Raw genomic sequence first — 16480 nt, forward strand, 5'->3', positions numbered from 1 at the left:
CAAAGAAGGTAAGAGCAAAAAATGGCTCTGAAATTGTCCGAGGGATTGAACCTGAGGCTCCCTCGAGGGTTTGGTTAACATTCACTAGTCGACTACAGCACCATCAACGACTTCAGATCAGGCTAGTTTTTCTGTTTATTGCCTAAGTGTGGAGGTGTGGGGTGCGGGTAAGTGATATTCGGTGTGGGGTGATTGTCTGTCAGGTATCGAGGAGGCATCTAAAGGTCTGAAGGTCAATATTCGCTTGCTGAGATGGATGAAGAACTAGTAGATTACTCAGTCAACTCCTATGACTCTGTGCCGATCTGGACAAAGTCTCCACCTCAACACATTGATATGGATTCACCGAGAGCATATGGGATACCTGCTTCACAAGTAGTTGAATCTAGGGTTTCACCGAAGGTGGTTTATGGAAGCCCTACATCCCTTGAATTTGAAAATCTTCTAGCACCCAGTCAGAGCTCGCTAGGTTATCAGAGTACAGGGAATATCGTGGAACCTTTTATAGAACCACAAGCAGATTTACCGATTCCTTTTCTGTCCTCGCTGCAATTTATGGAGACATCTATCAACCCTAGCTCGTTAGAAGATTTTTGTTATGGATATCTCAACCGAGATGTGAATGATGGAGTTTCGATATATTTCTCTGAATCGGACCCTTGCAGGGTTCAATTTTCGGTGGAAGGTGGTCAGGCGCAACATATTGAGGCATCACTCCTAAACCGGGACCTCTAGAATACATCCTCGTTACAAACCTCAAGTTGTTTTGTTGGAATCCCTGTTAATTATCCTGACTGCCAACAGGTGGAAGTTAGGGTTAGTATTTCTTCAGATACACCCTCACAAGATATGGAAACTGAAATGAGGGCTTACAAAAGAAGAGAGAGAAGAAATATAAGAGCACCAAAGTTAGAGAAAGAGGGAGATTTCTAGTTCTAGGGGAGGGCATTAAATTTGATGAGGTCATGGATATGGAGGATCGAGTTATGCTAGGAAGGGTTCGTGGGAGAAATTACTTGTCGACGCGTCTGAAGAAATGGGTCTCAGATATTTGGGGACATCTATTGGAAATTTTTCCAACTATGGTGATTTGACCAAGGGATGGTTTTCATTATGATTTAATAGGCTAAAACATGCTTCCTGGGTCTTGAAAAAAAACTGGCATATTGAAATGATGCATGTCATGTTGAAGAGATGGTCTCCCCTATTCAATCTAAAGAGAGAGTAGCTGGAGGCAGGACCAATTTGGGCCAGGATGCCTGGATTTCCACTTCAATTTTGGACCGACAATGTTTTTAGATGTATAGGAAATGATCTGGGGGTATTTTTAGATTATGATAAATCATTTGTAGAATCTAGCACGATGAATTTTTCTCGCATCTTGGTGCATCTTGATACCAGAGAAGGGAAGGTGGAAACTCTGAAGCTACAATGGTAGGGCATTATTAGATTGCAGAAATTGGACTATGAAGGGGTTCCTTTTAGATGAAGGAGGTGTCATGAAGTCGGTCACCTTTACAAAGATTGCCCCCTACTTGCAAAAGATAAGTTGGTAGTAGATACGATGGATGGGAAAGAAGGGAATGGAGCTAGATCAAATGACATGAACCAAATGCCTCAAAAGAGTTTGATTCGTTTTCCAAGTGGGTAAGACATGGACAAAGGGAAGCATGTCTCCTCTGCTCATCCTCCACCACTAAGGGTAACTAGAGCTCATGTAGTAGCAACCGGTCCCCCTCCGGGTATTGAATTCTCTTTCACTTCTCTTGATCCATATAATTTAAATAACCCAACTGTACCTTGTCATGATCATAATGTTGGGGTTCCATTATCTCGATGTGATTTAAGTTCAATTGCCTATCCCTCGACCTCTATACCTGTATGTTTCCCGACTCCTTCCCCTGCCATTCTTGTAGTATCCCAGGGGGCTATGGTTGCTAGGGAGGATACCACTTCCGAATCTAATGCCAACCATAGATATAATCTCAGATCTTTGGCCAAGGAGCCCATAACAGCGGGACGATGTATAGGTCTATCATCCCCCCTGAAGGTGCCCAAATCCTCTCGAGGTAGATAATCCTATATATCAAAAGATATCCATAAGGCCAATATGGATGTTTCAGAAGGAAGACAATTGTCACTTAATGGCATTCTTAGAGTAAGAGGCTACTCAGAGCTGGTTTCCTGATGAAGTGGATATCCTTTAATTGTAGAGGGATGGCTAGTCCTACCAGAAAACTTGCTCTTAGGATACTTTTAGAATTAGAGAAGGTAGATGTGATTTTTCTTCAAGAGACACTTGGGGACAATGCCCATATTAGTTCGATTTTGGAAGCTATCAGACCTGGATGGACTTTCCATGCCTTAGATGTTCGAGGTAGATCTGGTGGCATTGCTATAGGTATAGATTGTAGAATGATGAAGCTAATAAATATCTAGGGGAGGGAAGGATTTTTAATGGCGGATGTTTTTTTCTAAAGAATTAGGGATGGAATTCAGACTAGTAAATATATATGGTCCTTGTCACAATCGCATGGAATTCTGGGAGGTAGTCATGAGGTCTTCATTTATGCAGGAGGATAAAACAATTCTCGGGGGAGATTTAAATTTCTTGATGGGTCATGTAGAATTATGGGGAAATCATGCTCAAGTAGATTCCCTCTCGATTTTTTTTGTACATATGTTGGAGAGTAATAATTTGATTGACATACCTGTGGTGTGCCTTCATCTGACCTGGAGAAATAGAAGAATTAGGGATGTCATGTTAGCTAGGTGGCTTGACTGAATCCTCATCAAGGAATCCCTGATGGATAAATTCAAATTGATTAGGAAATGGGTTGGCTCTAGAGAAACATCAGATCATTTGCCTATCTATTTAGAAATAACAGGTGTATCCCTAAAACCAAGGGCTCCCTTCAAATTTAATTCGACATGGTTAAGGGATGAAGACTACCATCGTATTGCTAAAGAAACATGGTAGGAGAGATCACTGTCTGAAGGACAATCAATGTCTGAATATTTTGCCGGAAATATTCAGTGTCTAAAGAAGAGGATGGTAGAATGGGCCAAGGAAAATAAAACGAAGGATGAAAAATATCTTAGGAACATTGAAGTTGTATTAGCTAGGTTAGAGGATCCAGATAGATGAGGGTTTGTTTTTACTGAAGAAAAATCCCATGTTGTTAAACTTGAATAAAAGAGACTCAGGATATTAAAAGAAAGGGAAGAAACTTGGAGGCTTAAGAGCAGAGCTATATGGATTCAAGTTGTTGACGAAAACACATTTTTTTCTTCATAAATATGCAAAAGGATGGAAGGATATCAATACTATATGGTCTTTAGAGGACGAGGAGGGTTCATCAGTACAATCCTTCAACAGGCTAGAGAACCTAGGTATTCTCCATTTTAGGCAATTGTTTAAAGCTCCCCAAAAGGCTTCTCTAGTTGAAATTATAAAAGTAGTTAGTCTCTTTCCCTGATTTGTAGATGAGGAAGCAACTGATGATTTAAATAAGCTGGTGTCCCTGGGGAAACTAGAGGCAATGCTTAAATGGTTTAAAACATATAAGGGTCCAGGCCCCGATGGATGGCTTGTGGAGTTTTATCTGGATTCCTTTGATTTGATAGGACAAGACCTTCTCAGGGTCATAGAAGATTGTCGAATGAATGGAAGAATGTATGATGCTTTCAACGCAACTTTTATTGCCTTAATTACCAAATTAGATAATCCCAACACCTTTAATGATTTCAGGCCTATTTCTCTTTGTAATTTCATCTATAATATTATTGTGAAAATCATTGCAATTTGCATCAAGCCTATTTCATCACAATATTTATCATAGGAAAAATTTTCCTTTTTATACAACTTCCAGATCCATGAAGCTATAGGAATTGCTCAGGAAGGATTACACTTTGAAAATTAAGAATATGAAGGGTATGATTTTTAAAATTGATATATCTAAGGCACATTACAAGACCAACTAGCTGTACTTATAGATGTTATTGACTCATCTAGGATTCCCTCATGATTTCATTGATTGGATAATATGTTGTATTTCCTCTGTTTCATATATTATTCTCATCAATGGATCAAAATCCAATTTTTTTCATGTAGAGTGTGGGCTCAAGCAAGGATTCCCTTTAACACTGTTACTTTTACTATTGGTTATGGAGGGCATGAGTAGATTGATAGTTGAAGAAAAGAATCAGGGGAGAATTAAAGGCATTAAAATAGCATAAAATATCATTTTGTCTCATTTACTTTTTGTGGATGATGTTATCATTTTTCTGAATGGGACTGTTAGTGATTCATACATGTTCAATGTCACTTTTAAGTTATTTTTTAAGGCTACAGGGATGGAAATCAATCAAGAGAAGTTAACTTTGTCTTCTATGGTTTGTACACAATATGAAATAGATTATGCAAAGCAGAGATTTCCATATAGACTCCTAGCCTTTGAAGATGGACTCAAATATTTGGGATTTCGGCTCTAACCCAATAACTATAAGATCGTTGACTGGATGTGGTTGGTAGACAAGGTTGAAAGAAGATTAAACATCTGGCATCATCATTGGTTATCTAGGGTGGGTCAACTAGTTCTAATCAAATCAGTGTTGGAGGCGATCCCTGTATATGTTATGAAACTAGCTCAAGAAAAGATAGAAAATATAGATCAACGCCTTAGAAGCCAGCCTCTTCGAGGGGGAAACCTCCTTTACATTACATAAATGAACAATTCTTGGATGATACAAATGAAAAGACCTCCTTTCTATATATAGGAGTCTAAGGGGTCATAACATAATCAGAGCCAACATAACAATAATAATGTAAGGGCACAATAATAACAATAGTGGGCTTCTATGGGACACAATAGTAACAATATGGGCACTACATGGGTACATCAATATAATACGTGGGTTGTACTAGTAACAATAAGGGGTTACACTAGTAGTATAGGGGCCTAACATGCCCCTCTCCTTCAAAAAGCGTTGTCCTCAACGCTTGAGTAGTTCTTGATGCTTCTGTATAAAATTCTTGTCCTCCCATGTGGAATCTTCAGCGAGTAAGTTCTTCCACTTTATGAGATACTCTGAAATTGATCGATTTCGTAGCTGTCAGGTTCTTGTTTCTGTGACTGCTCCAGGTTCCAATATGATTTTTCCTTCCTCTTCAATTTCTGACAATATTGTTTGAATTGGGATCTTTTGCAACTTTTGAATAAGTGGCCATACTTCTTCATCCTTCTTCCATTCATCCCTTGCTTCGTTTATCCAATCTGGTTGGATAATAGAAATAGCAGAAAACAATGCTTCCACATCCTCATCCTTGAAGAGTCTTCCCATTCGGTAAGGTCGCCATTTTTTAAGTGCATGTAGTATTGCCAACATTTCCTTCTCATAAATAGATTGCTTGAGATGTAGCAATAAAAATACCCAATCACCTACATCAAAACATTTTTCACTACGATGTTGATCTACCTGTTGTTTCATTTGATTTTGCACTGAAGTGGCGTTATCCTTTAAAATTTGGAGAACTTGTTGTTGATGCTCGATGTGATCTTTCACTGCTTGAACCTTTTTCTTCTTGATATGTCCATCTATCTCTAGAGTTTGAGGAGTGGTAATTTCTTCCAATCCTTTACAAGATATGGTCGGATTCATTTCTTGATGCTTGATGTGATCTTTCACTTCTTGAACATTTTTCTTCTTGATATGTCCTTCTATCTTGATAGTTTGAGGAGTGATAAGTTCGACCAATGAATTACAAGATATGGTTGGATTGATTTCTTCTTTCTTGATGTGATCTTTCACTTCTTGCACCTTTTTCTTCTTGATATGTCCTTCTATCTTGAGAGTTTGAGGAGTGGTAATTCTTGCCAATGCTTTACAAGATATGGTCTGATTCATTTCTTCTTTCTCTGGGGTGGGGTCCTAGTGTATATCTTCTTCTTTTGATGTTTCTTGATCCTTTTCTTCCTCCTCTTCATATTCTATGTAAAATAATTTCTTCTCAACACACTTATGACCTTTAGTGCATTTGTTATCACAATTGTAACAAAGCTCTTTTTCTCTTTTTTCTTCCAATAGTTGTGGTGTAACCTTTGTAGGTTGTGGAAGGCTAGGAGAAACAACACTTCCATCTGTATAGTTGTCAGGGGTATGCTTCCTGGTTTCCATAATTTTTCTTTCCACTATGTCACAAAGCCCTTTTACTCTTTCCAATTGTTGTGGTGTTGCTCTTTGTATCCTCATAATGTGCTATCATTTCCTCCGTGAAAATTGACCACGTAACAAGTTGTTTACGAGAACAAAGCCCTTCATACCATAAAAATTGATCTGGTTCTAAATATGAAGATGCAATAAATACCTTTTGTAACAGTTGTACACCATGTAGATCAAAATATTGCTCCATCTGAAGTATCCAATTTATCGAATCCTTGCCATCAAAATTCCTCATCTTGCTTTTTCTTGATTTTAGGAGCTCGATCTTGAAACGACTATAACTCTGTACTTTCGGATCTTTAAGTTCTGAAATTGTGACCTGTGGTAGCCCTCTGTGTCCTCTTTCCAATGCCACCAGTCTGATCCAAATTGGATTCTCCAAGGAAGAGTTATGCACAATCTCCCAAGATGATCTGATTATAGACTAGTTCAGTAGAGCGAACTTGTACGATGTGCCATGAGTCACTGTTTCGACCTTTGGATATGAAAAAGATATCCAAGAAACTACAATCCGTCCTCTTTCTGTACCTTCTTACGAAATTTCAATCCGATGCTCAGAGAGAAAGTTATGATGATTTTCCCCAGGTCACCTGTTTGGAATGTAATTCAGGAGTCTGCAAAAAGACCAACTTCCTCAGATCATATCTCTGCAAATATAGTGCGAAAAGCTCTGAAATTTGGACCCGAGGTTCAGTGCGATTTCTTTTCAAATGGGTTTTTTTTTGCAACTTCTAAAACGTCGTAGAAAAAAATTTATAGCGAAAATGCCACGATGACCTGTTTGGAGCAGCGAAACCCTAGAATCCAAAGCTCTGATACCAAATGTTATGAAACCAGCTCAAGAAAAGATAGAAAAGATAGATCAACGCCTTAGAATTCAGCCTCTTCGAAGGGGAAACCTCCTTTACATTACATAAATGAACAATTCTTGGATGATACAAATGAAAAGACCTCCTTTCTATATATAGGAGTCTAAGGGGTCATAACATAATCAGAGCCGACATAACAATAATAATGTAAGGGCACATTAATAACAATAGTGAGCTTTTATGGGGCACAATAGTAACAATATGGGCACTACATGGGTACATCAATATAATAAGTGGGTTGTACTAATAACAATAAGGGGTTACACTAGTAGTATAGGGGCCTAACAGTATATTGGATGTCTTTGGCATGGATCCCAGAAGGAATATTGACTAGAATTCAACAATTCTATTGTAACTTTCTTTGGTGAGGGAAAAAGAAAGGTAGAACATTTGCATGGGTAAGATGGGATCACATTTCTCTGCCCAAGAAATGGGGAGGTTGGGGGATGAAGAATATTACATGTTTTTCTAAATCCGTTGTTGCAAAATTGGGATGACATGTCCTTACTACAAACAACCTATGGATAGAGGTGGTTGTTAGAAAATACATTAGCCTGCAACATATTGATGAATGGATCAGAATGTCTAGCTGGAACAGAACTGACATATCAACAATATGGTGATCTGTTTTGAACTCTTTTGAATACATCCAAGTAGGTCTGGCATGGAGAGTAGGATCAGGTGGGAAGGTTCGCATTGGAATGGACGCATGGTCTGGGAGTGGAAATGCTCACATCCTCCCCCATGAACTCATCCAATTTCTGGAGACATCTGGTATAAGGACTCTAAATAAAATAGTGGACTCAAAAAATTCCTCTATTTTTGGACAGGCATGGAAATCTGCACTGAATCTTAGGATCCCTGCAATGTGGCATCATGACTGGACAAACTATATTAATGCACTATCAGAAGCTTACATAAGGATTCAGGATAGGGAAGATGAATTAGTTTGGGCTATTTCTCAACATGGAAAATATTCTCCAAAAGAGGGATATCCATTTATCTATGCTGATCATGAGCCCCTTAATTTTGTTTGGTGGTGGTGGCTGCTGTGGAAATTAAAAGGTATGATCAAAAATAAGATTTTTATGTGGTGTTTATTATGCAACAAAGCTCTCATAGGAGACAACATTCAATGCCATACCTTTCAGGGTCCCTCCTGGTGTGTATTATGCAGGAACCATGAAGAATCTATTAATAATTTATTTCTGCACTGTCTGACAGTAACTGAAATTTGGAATCAGTTATATCAATCGATGGCTATCAACATCAGGTGGATGGGAGATACTGTTCAAAATGCATGGGAATCTTGGTGGAACCAAGCCCACCCTTCAAAACTTCGTAACCTACCCTTGTTGGTTTGTTGGAGTATTTGGATAGGAAGGAACAAACTCATTTTCCAAGAGAAGGTTCCCAATTGGCAGCTCTCCTGTTTTCACATTACTACTCTGTACAATATGATTTTGGATGAATAACATAGACACCAACATAGGAATATAGTTGCAGAAACCATCCATAAAACCGTTCCCTGGGATTATTTTGATGGATCAACGCAACAAGTAGGCTCTAGCGGTGGAGAAATTTTATATCTTAGTGATGATCATTACTATAAGATGAGGATGGGTTTAGGGAGAGGCACAAATAATTTTTCAGAACTTAACAGCCTCAAACATCTTCTTACCTTTGCCCTTGAGAAAGGATGCCAGCAACTTCAGATCTTTGGCGACTCTAAACTTGTCATTAATTGGTTCAATCAACAATCTAAATGTCACATGCAGAGACTCAAGAATTTGCTGGAGGAAATTATTTCTTTAAAATCACAGTTTGACTATATATCATGTCGTCATATCTGCAGGGAGAGGAAACAACTTTTCGATAATCTTTCTAAGGAAGCAATGCAAAAACCTATTAGTTATTGGATTATTCAGGAGCATAATGGACATGACTTCCATCAGTGTTTCCACAAGCCTTTCATAGATCATCATGCCCATGGGGCAACAACTACCTGACTTTTTGCAGATCATAGATGGAGCTCCTTTTTTGTATTTTTGACTTTTTATGTTAGTTCATAGATCCATGTTTATGTATTTATATTATGTTTCAGCTTATCATTACAGTCATGTAACAATAAATTTTAGACTTCACAGAGTATGTGGAAATGCCACCAATTTTGAAATATGCTCCTTATGAAGCATCTTAACTTGTAATTTTCAATTTTTTACATAATGAAAGTTATGATTTTTCCTTGGAAAAAAAATAAAATCACAAGGATCAGTTCAAATTGTTTCTTCTAAAGGAATTGTGGGAATCGTTGGAGTAAGATATAATGAATAAATGAACTTCAAGTGAATATCATGATTATCATGGACTACTATATGCCCAAAATGTTTGGCCATAATGTTATAGGATTTTAATAAAATAAAAAATAAGAATATTTCGATATAGAGATATAAAATTTAGTATAAATATAAATAATATTATTGAGAACCAACATAGATCCATATTAACTCTAGATTTACCAAGCATCGAGGGTAATCAAATCTCTTGAGGTGAAAAACTTTCCTCAAGTTTTTTACTCAAAATGAGGTTTGCATATTAAGAGATTTGATCTATGATGGAGTAAGGTATAATGATGGATCTATAGACATCGCAGGGATCAATTCAAATTATTTCTTGTAAATGAATTATGGGAATCATTGGAGTAAGATATAATTGGCATGAAAGGATTGTGAGATTCACAATCAGAAGTAGAGTAACATGTGCCTTTAACTAGAGATCATTGAACCAAATATGAGGAGGCAACTTTCTAGGTTTCATGTGGTGGTTTTCAATGACAACATTGTTGATCTAAAATTCACTGAAAATATAATTAATAATTACAAAGTAACCAAGTGGATAGTGGGAGAAGGGATATGAAGTTCTTAGAATTGGGGGATGGTTAGAAAGTTGTAAATGAACTTCAGGTGAATATGATAATCACAGACTACTGTATGTCAAGAATGTATGTCCATAATTTTCTAAAAAGAATAAAGGAATCCTCAAAACTCAAGGAGATTCGTATCATCATCATATACTCTAAGAATGAGGCTTCTTGAAAGTGAAGATGTCCGGACAAAGGTGTGGAAGATTCATATTGAATCTCATGCAGATATCAGACGTAAAATGGATGAGAAACTATATTTGTAGAAATCATAGGAAAATTAATGTAGATTATGGTAGCCATGAATCAACAACACTCACCTTGTGGAAAGAGATTGGGGTTTTGCTTTATCCAATAGTTCGGTAATTATTTCCTTGTAGTGTTTGCGAGACATGGGTAGCGATGGAATACATGGAAACTTTGAATTTTCACTGTGAAAGCATGTTTGTTTGGCAGACAAATTTCTCTTGCAAACAAGAGGGATCTCCCTAGGTTCAAAAACTAAACACTAGAACACAAAAATCAAATGCATAGAAAAATTCTCTAGTTTACCATAAAATCATAGACAAAAGGTTGGATGAATGGTTCATACCTTTTTTGAAATGATTTTCCTCATTGTTGTTTGTTATAACTTTTGATATCGTTCTCAATGGTCAAAGAAAATACCTGCAAATATACAAACATACAAATAATCAAAGCAAGTGACACATAAATAAGTTAACATAATTTGTAGAAGTGATAAAGGAATCTCATAAAAATCACCATAAAACTGAATGTGGGAAAGAAATATGCATTTGTATTACAAGGAAAATGAGAGAGTTACAACCAAATCCATGATGTTGATAACTTCCTACTAATAGTCCTCAATTCCAACCTTGCATTCAAAAGGCTTCAATGGATTTTAACAGAGTGGAAGTATAGTTTCATGAGTAAAAAAGCCAATCCATTTTCCTTTGAGTGCATTGTATTTTTAGGCCAAGGATGGAAGTTTGAGATCCACTTAGGTAGGAGTTAGATCCACAATGGATGGAAGTTGATCCACTATGGTAAGGATGAGATCCATTATAGTAGGATTTCAATCCCATACCTCACCGCTTGGAAGGATACCTTCATGAGGCTTCGAGAATGGAAGCTTCATGACCAATTCTATTTTTTTACCCATGCAAGAAGACCGTCACACTTTTAATGAAGACAAGTAGCGATGAAATCACCACTCATTTATTATGAAAAGGTGTGACATTGTAGGTTGTAATACTGGAACCTGTGATGATCTCTAAAAATAGGGTTTTTAAGGCATGTAATCTAGGATTCTTATACTTCATGGAGAGGTATTTCTTCCATCTTTCCTAGGAATTGATGACAACAATTCTTCCAATGGAAAAATATCTAGATTTGGCATCATTTGCATGGATGTGAAAAGTTGATGTGTAATAGATTGTCCCCTAAGGTACAAAGTCAGAAAATGTATAATCACTGAAGTGCTTTATCATGTGAAGGTTTGAATCAAGGAAGAATTGGTTGGAACCCTACAAGTCAACAATCAAGATATTACAAGACAATATCATCATATGATCATCTCTAATGTAATATTGTGGTAAAATCATAAAACCCCCCGACGACATTTTTAACTTATTACCTTTATAATAATAATGGGGACCCAAGCCCCAAGGGTTAGCTCAACTGGTCAAACAAGTGCCTCGTCGTTTGAGAGGTCACCGAGTCAATTCTCCCTAAAGCCCTTAGGGTTAGGCCTAGCTATTGGCCGCGGGGATTGATACCCTTGATCAATGTCAGATATTTCTGTGGATGTAGCGGCCACCCAGTGACCACGGGTGTCTGTGAACCACCAAAATAATAATAATAATGGGGACCCTTTTCATAAATTTTGGATAAATCACTTTTTAATATTTTCCTTTTAGTTAGGTGTGCAACATTTTTGCGAGATTTTCATTTTCTTCAGATTCTCCTTCTAATTACATCATTGCTTTCGATTATTCGCTAGCTTTCTATCGGTTCTCGTTTCATCTTATTTGGATGCATGGTTTGCAAATGACGCTTATCCGAAGTTTGGTGATTTTTACCGCCTAGGCTTGAAAATGTACAAAATATATATTATTTTAATTTTTTTAAATTAATTACTTTCAAAATGTAAATTTGATTTTGTATTAAATTTTAATTATTTTTTATTTTTATTTCGTCCTATAGAATCATCGTAACTAAGATTGAATAACAATTAAAATTATATTTTTTAAATCCAGAAAGTCTATTTCAAATTCCAATTTGAAGAAAACTTATGATCTCTGACCCCAGAAAATTAATTATTAATGAAAGTGACTATAATTTTTTAATGTGATTGAGTCTTACGAATATAGTGGTTGTAGTTTAAAGAGGGAGGGACCCACTCCTCTCCTCCTTTCTCCTTATATCTGTCCTCATCTCAAACACTTCAAATTTCATAAATCCCCTTTTTTATTTGGAGTTGTCTATAATGCGACTTTTTGGAGATTCCGGTGACGGAATGTGGCGGAAGAAATTGAGGTTAAATCTTGATTTGTTGCAGTTAAAATGGGTTTTTAACTGCATATTTGGATTCAGCACCCTCGAAAACCCCTGGGACGCTTTCATTGTGCAGAAACTAGCTATCAAACTTGCGATTCCAATAAATTCCTGCCGGATTTCGACCGGAAAAACCCGCCAGAAAAACTTTCAAAAAATCGCGTTATAGATTATTTCTTTTTATTTACCTCTTTAAACCCTCATCTTTGAGCCGCGAGACCTCCCTTAGCTCTCCTCCCTCTTCCTCAAGATTTCGGGCTCTCATCCACTTTGTATGTTATTCTAAATCATCCTCCCGAAGTCACTCTACCTCCTTATACCTCACCACACCTCATATGGGGCTCATACATTTCGTAACTTAATTTTAATAACCCTCCGAAATCTTCCTCCTCCAAATTCCATACTCACAAAATCCTTATATCTCCCTCTTTAATTCCCTTATGTCTCCCACTTTGATTCTTTTAATGGATCCAACCACCACTAATCCATTAACACGTACTTTGATGAGATTTTTATTAATATATTAAATTAATTAAATTTAATTAAATTGATTTGTATTTTTAATTAGTTTAATTAATTAAATTAATAATTTGGGATTATAATTTAATTTTAATAATAGTAATTAATTTTTTATATTTAATCGATGTAATACTTATAATTAATTAATTTTAGTTATATAGTTAATTAATAACTATTAATTTTATTTATATTAAGGTTTTTTAATTTAAAAATGTCTAATTTTGGCCTAGGCATGCATTTTTTCAGAATTTTAGTAATTTTAACACTTCATTTTTGGAGAGGCATATTTCAAGATTTACTCAGCCAAATGAAGTTCACAATAGCTCGTTAGAAAGCTAAGATTGAGGAGAATAATCTAGGAATGATAAGTTTAGTATATTTAATCATTTAATGACCCAAAACTTTAGCATAAGACAAAGTGACGAATTTGCAACAACAATTCTTTTTTATTAATTTGATTTGGGAAAATTTCATCGGCTTGGGAAAACTGCTACAACTAATTTATTCCCCATCAATACTCAAAGGCTAATCAGATCCATTTGAAGCAATCATAGCATGGAATTTCTTTGGATTTTATTTATTTTAATTTAGAAATTTCATGAGAGTTTGTTTTTCTAATTTCTAATATGCAATTTAATTTATTTTTATTTTGGTTTTGATTGGTTTAGTAGGATATCAGTTAGAGAAGTTCATATTTGAGGCATTTTGAAGCAATGGAAAGAGACCAGTAAAGAGAAAAATGAGAAATTTGCAGCTTTAATTCAGCATTTGGAAAAATACTTTCAACAATTCTCCATTGTTGGAAATTCTTGTAATTAGTAAATATCAGTTTTGAGAATGAGGAAAAAGGTTCCTCTTCTTTGTAACTAGAGGTTTTAAAGGCACTATTGTATAGGAGATTATCGCTGTAGGTGAGGGGAAAAATTCAGATTTGAGGTGTTTAGGGGAAATTCTGTGATTTTTCTTGCTGTGCATTTTCACTTCTGTAATGTACTGTGAGTTGAATTATGGAAAGACAGAGCATTTTGAGTTATGAAAGAGAAGATTGTTTTGCACTAATGTAAGCAATTTATTCAAGGAGCTGAAGCTGGGCATGGACCGCAAAATTGTAATGAGGTTTTGGCATGATTTTAATAAACTTTCATTTCAATGCACTATTGTGTGAAATGTGAGTTATATTCTATTGCCAGAATTTTTCTAATTGATTTTAATTTCTGTTCTAAATAGTGTATTGCATTATGATATTGAGCACTATTTTCGTATCAATTTGTTTTATTCTATTGAAGTTATTTAGGAGCCATCTCTGAAGAGCATAACATAATTCAAATTAATATGATTCATTGAAATAGAAATGTACTGAGCAGTGACTATTTATTGTTTAAATACATTCCCATTTTGATTTCTCTTTCATTAATTAAATGAACTACTTATTTAATTAATGAGAAACATATAATGAATTCAAACGTCATATAAATAATCCTCTTCTCCTCGTTAGTTAGTTTATTTACTCTCGAATTGAGAGAAGGCTATCATTGTCCAATTCAAGATAAGATTAGCTATTTGCTTGCATCTTAGAATAGATCTGCATTTAGATTAGATATTGCATCCTAGAAGTCCCCTTATGTAGGGGAAAAATTTAGGTGTGGTTTAGTTGAGCCCTTAAGTCAGCTTAAGAACATGTTTGCTTACATGTGCACAACAAGAGGGCATATCTGATTTCTCTTTTTTTGTTGGTGAGTATTAGATAAATCACAAATTAACAGGTAAGAGAAGGGGTAAAGAGGCTCAATTGAACCAATTGGAGCCATTACAAAAACGAATAAGAGTCTGAGTTGGGACTATGACTAGGTGACCTTCCTTGATGTTGATGAGATCATTTTTTGCCATCAACATTTTTGGCACTAGAAGGTGGGCTAGAATTATATTGTTTCTTTGAAAAATTCTAAGTGTTATAAAGTTTTATCTTATTTCAATGGCTCCTTTTAAGTGACCACTTTGGAGTTGCTTTTTTGGACTTCCACCTACTTCAACTCCAATTCAAGTAGTAAAACTCTTGTCAAAGATGAAGTTCAACGGTAAGAAAAATTCCTCTGCTTATGAACATGTTATTCAATTTATTTAAATTTTAATAATTTTGATATTGATGAAGGTGTCATGTGTAGGATGTTTACTCTCACTTTAACATGAATGATGAAAAACTGGTGTGAATCTCTACCATTTGTCTCCATTTTCATTTGGGACGAGTTTGTAAAAATTTTCCTACATGCTTTTCAAGATTATGACTACGAGAAAGTATGTGATCAACTTGAAGCTCTCCACCGATTTGAAGGTGAGTCTTTAGATGATTTTTTCATTAGATTCAAATTAACTTGTTTTCAATTTCAGTATGAATATTTTCCTCCTAAGTTTCAAATAACAATATGGTTTAGAAAACTAGTTTCTCTTCCTTACATTCCTAATCCACATGAGACAATTTCAAGTTTTAATGAATATTCTTCAACTTCTATTTACATGATCGAAAATTCTGATATGGAGGTGCATGCTAATCATGATCAAGTTTCATCAGCCATGTATGAAAAATTCTTACATTTAGTGCACACTTCCTACAACATTAATAATGACTTTGATGCACTCCCACTTGTTAATGAATCACATTCACAAATCTTGGAAGAATTTGGTAATCAACTGCAAGAAGATACCAACAAAATATTTGAAGAACCAAATGCCTCAAAATCTAAAAATCAACATGAAATGAAATAAGAAAATCAACTAATAAATCAGAAAGCATAAGCAAAAATTGAAGATTCCAACAATGTACAATTTGTTCTATAAATTTCTGAATTTTATCATGTTGATCAAATCCAAAATTCAAGACAGCCAAACAAAAGTCTTCATCAAATCCCAATTATCCAAGTGAATGATTAAGAATCTGAAATTTGCAATGGAAAAAATGGACAAGAGTCTGCAAATAGACATATTCTTAGGTTCATTGCCTCTAACTCTCATTTCTCTCTTTATCCTAATATTTTTGTTGATATAAATTCATCTTCATTTTGCATTAATGTTATTCTAGAAAATAGAGAGGCTGATATAAATGAATTTACTATTAGTTTTTATCAAGGTAGAGAGACACTTATTGATCATTCTTTCGAGATTGATGAAAATGTGCTCAATGCTCCTTGTTTTGATGCATTGTATTGGAATGAAGAGAATTCTATTGAATGTCGTGAAGTCATTTTTGATGATTACCTTGACATTGAGGATGTTTATTTATCTTACTCCCCATTAAATCCTCATGATCAAAGTCAAATCATATTTGAAAATGAAGAAAACTCCAATTTAGAAATTGTTCCAATTAGTTCTCATTTTCAAACAATTAATCATTTTTGTGATT

The sequence above is a fragment of the Pinus tabuliformis genome, chromosome Q, assembly GCF_031772625.1.
Source record: "Pinus tabuliformis cultivar Carrire ecotype Pingquan chromosome Q, CPIR1, whole genome shotgun sequence".
In the NCBI taxonomy this organism is placed as follows: domain Eukaryota; kingdom Viridiplantae; phylum Streptophyta; class Pinopsida; order Pinales; family Pinaceae; genus Pinus; species Pinus tabuliformis.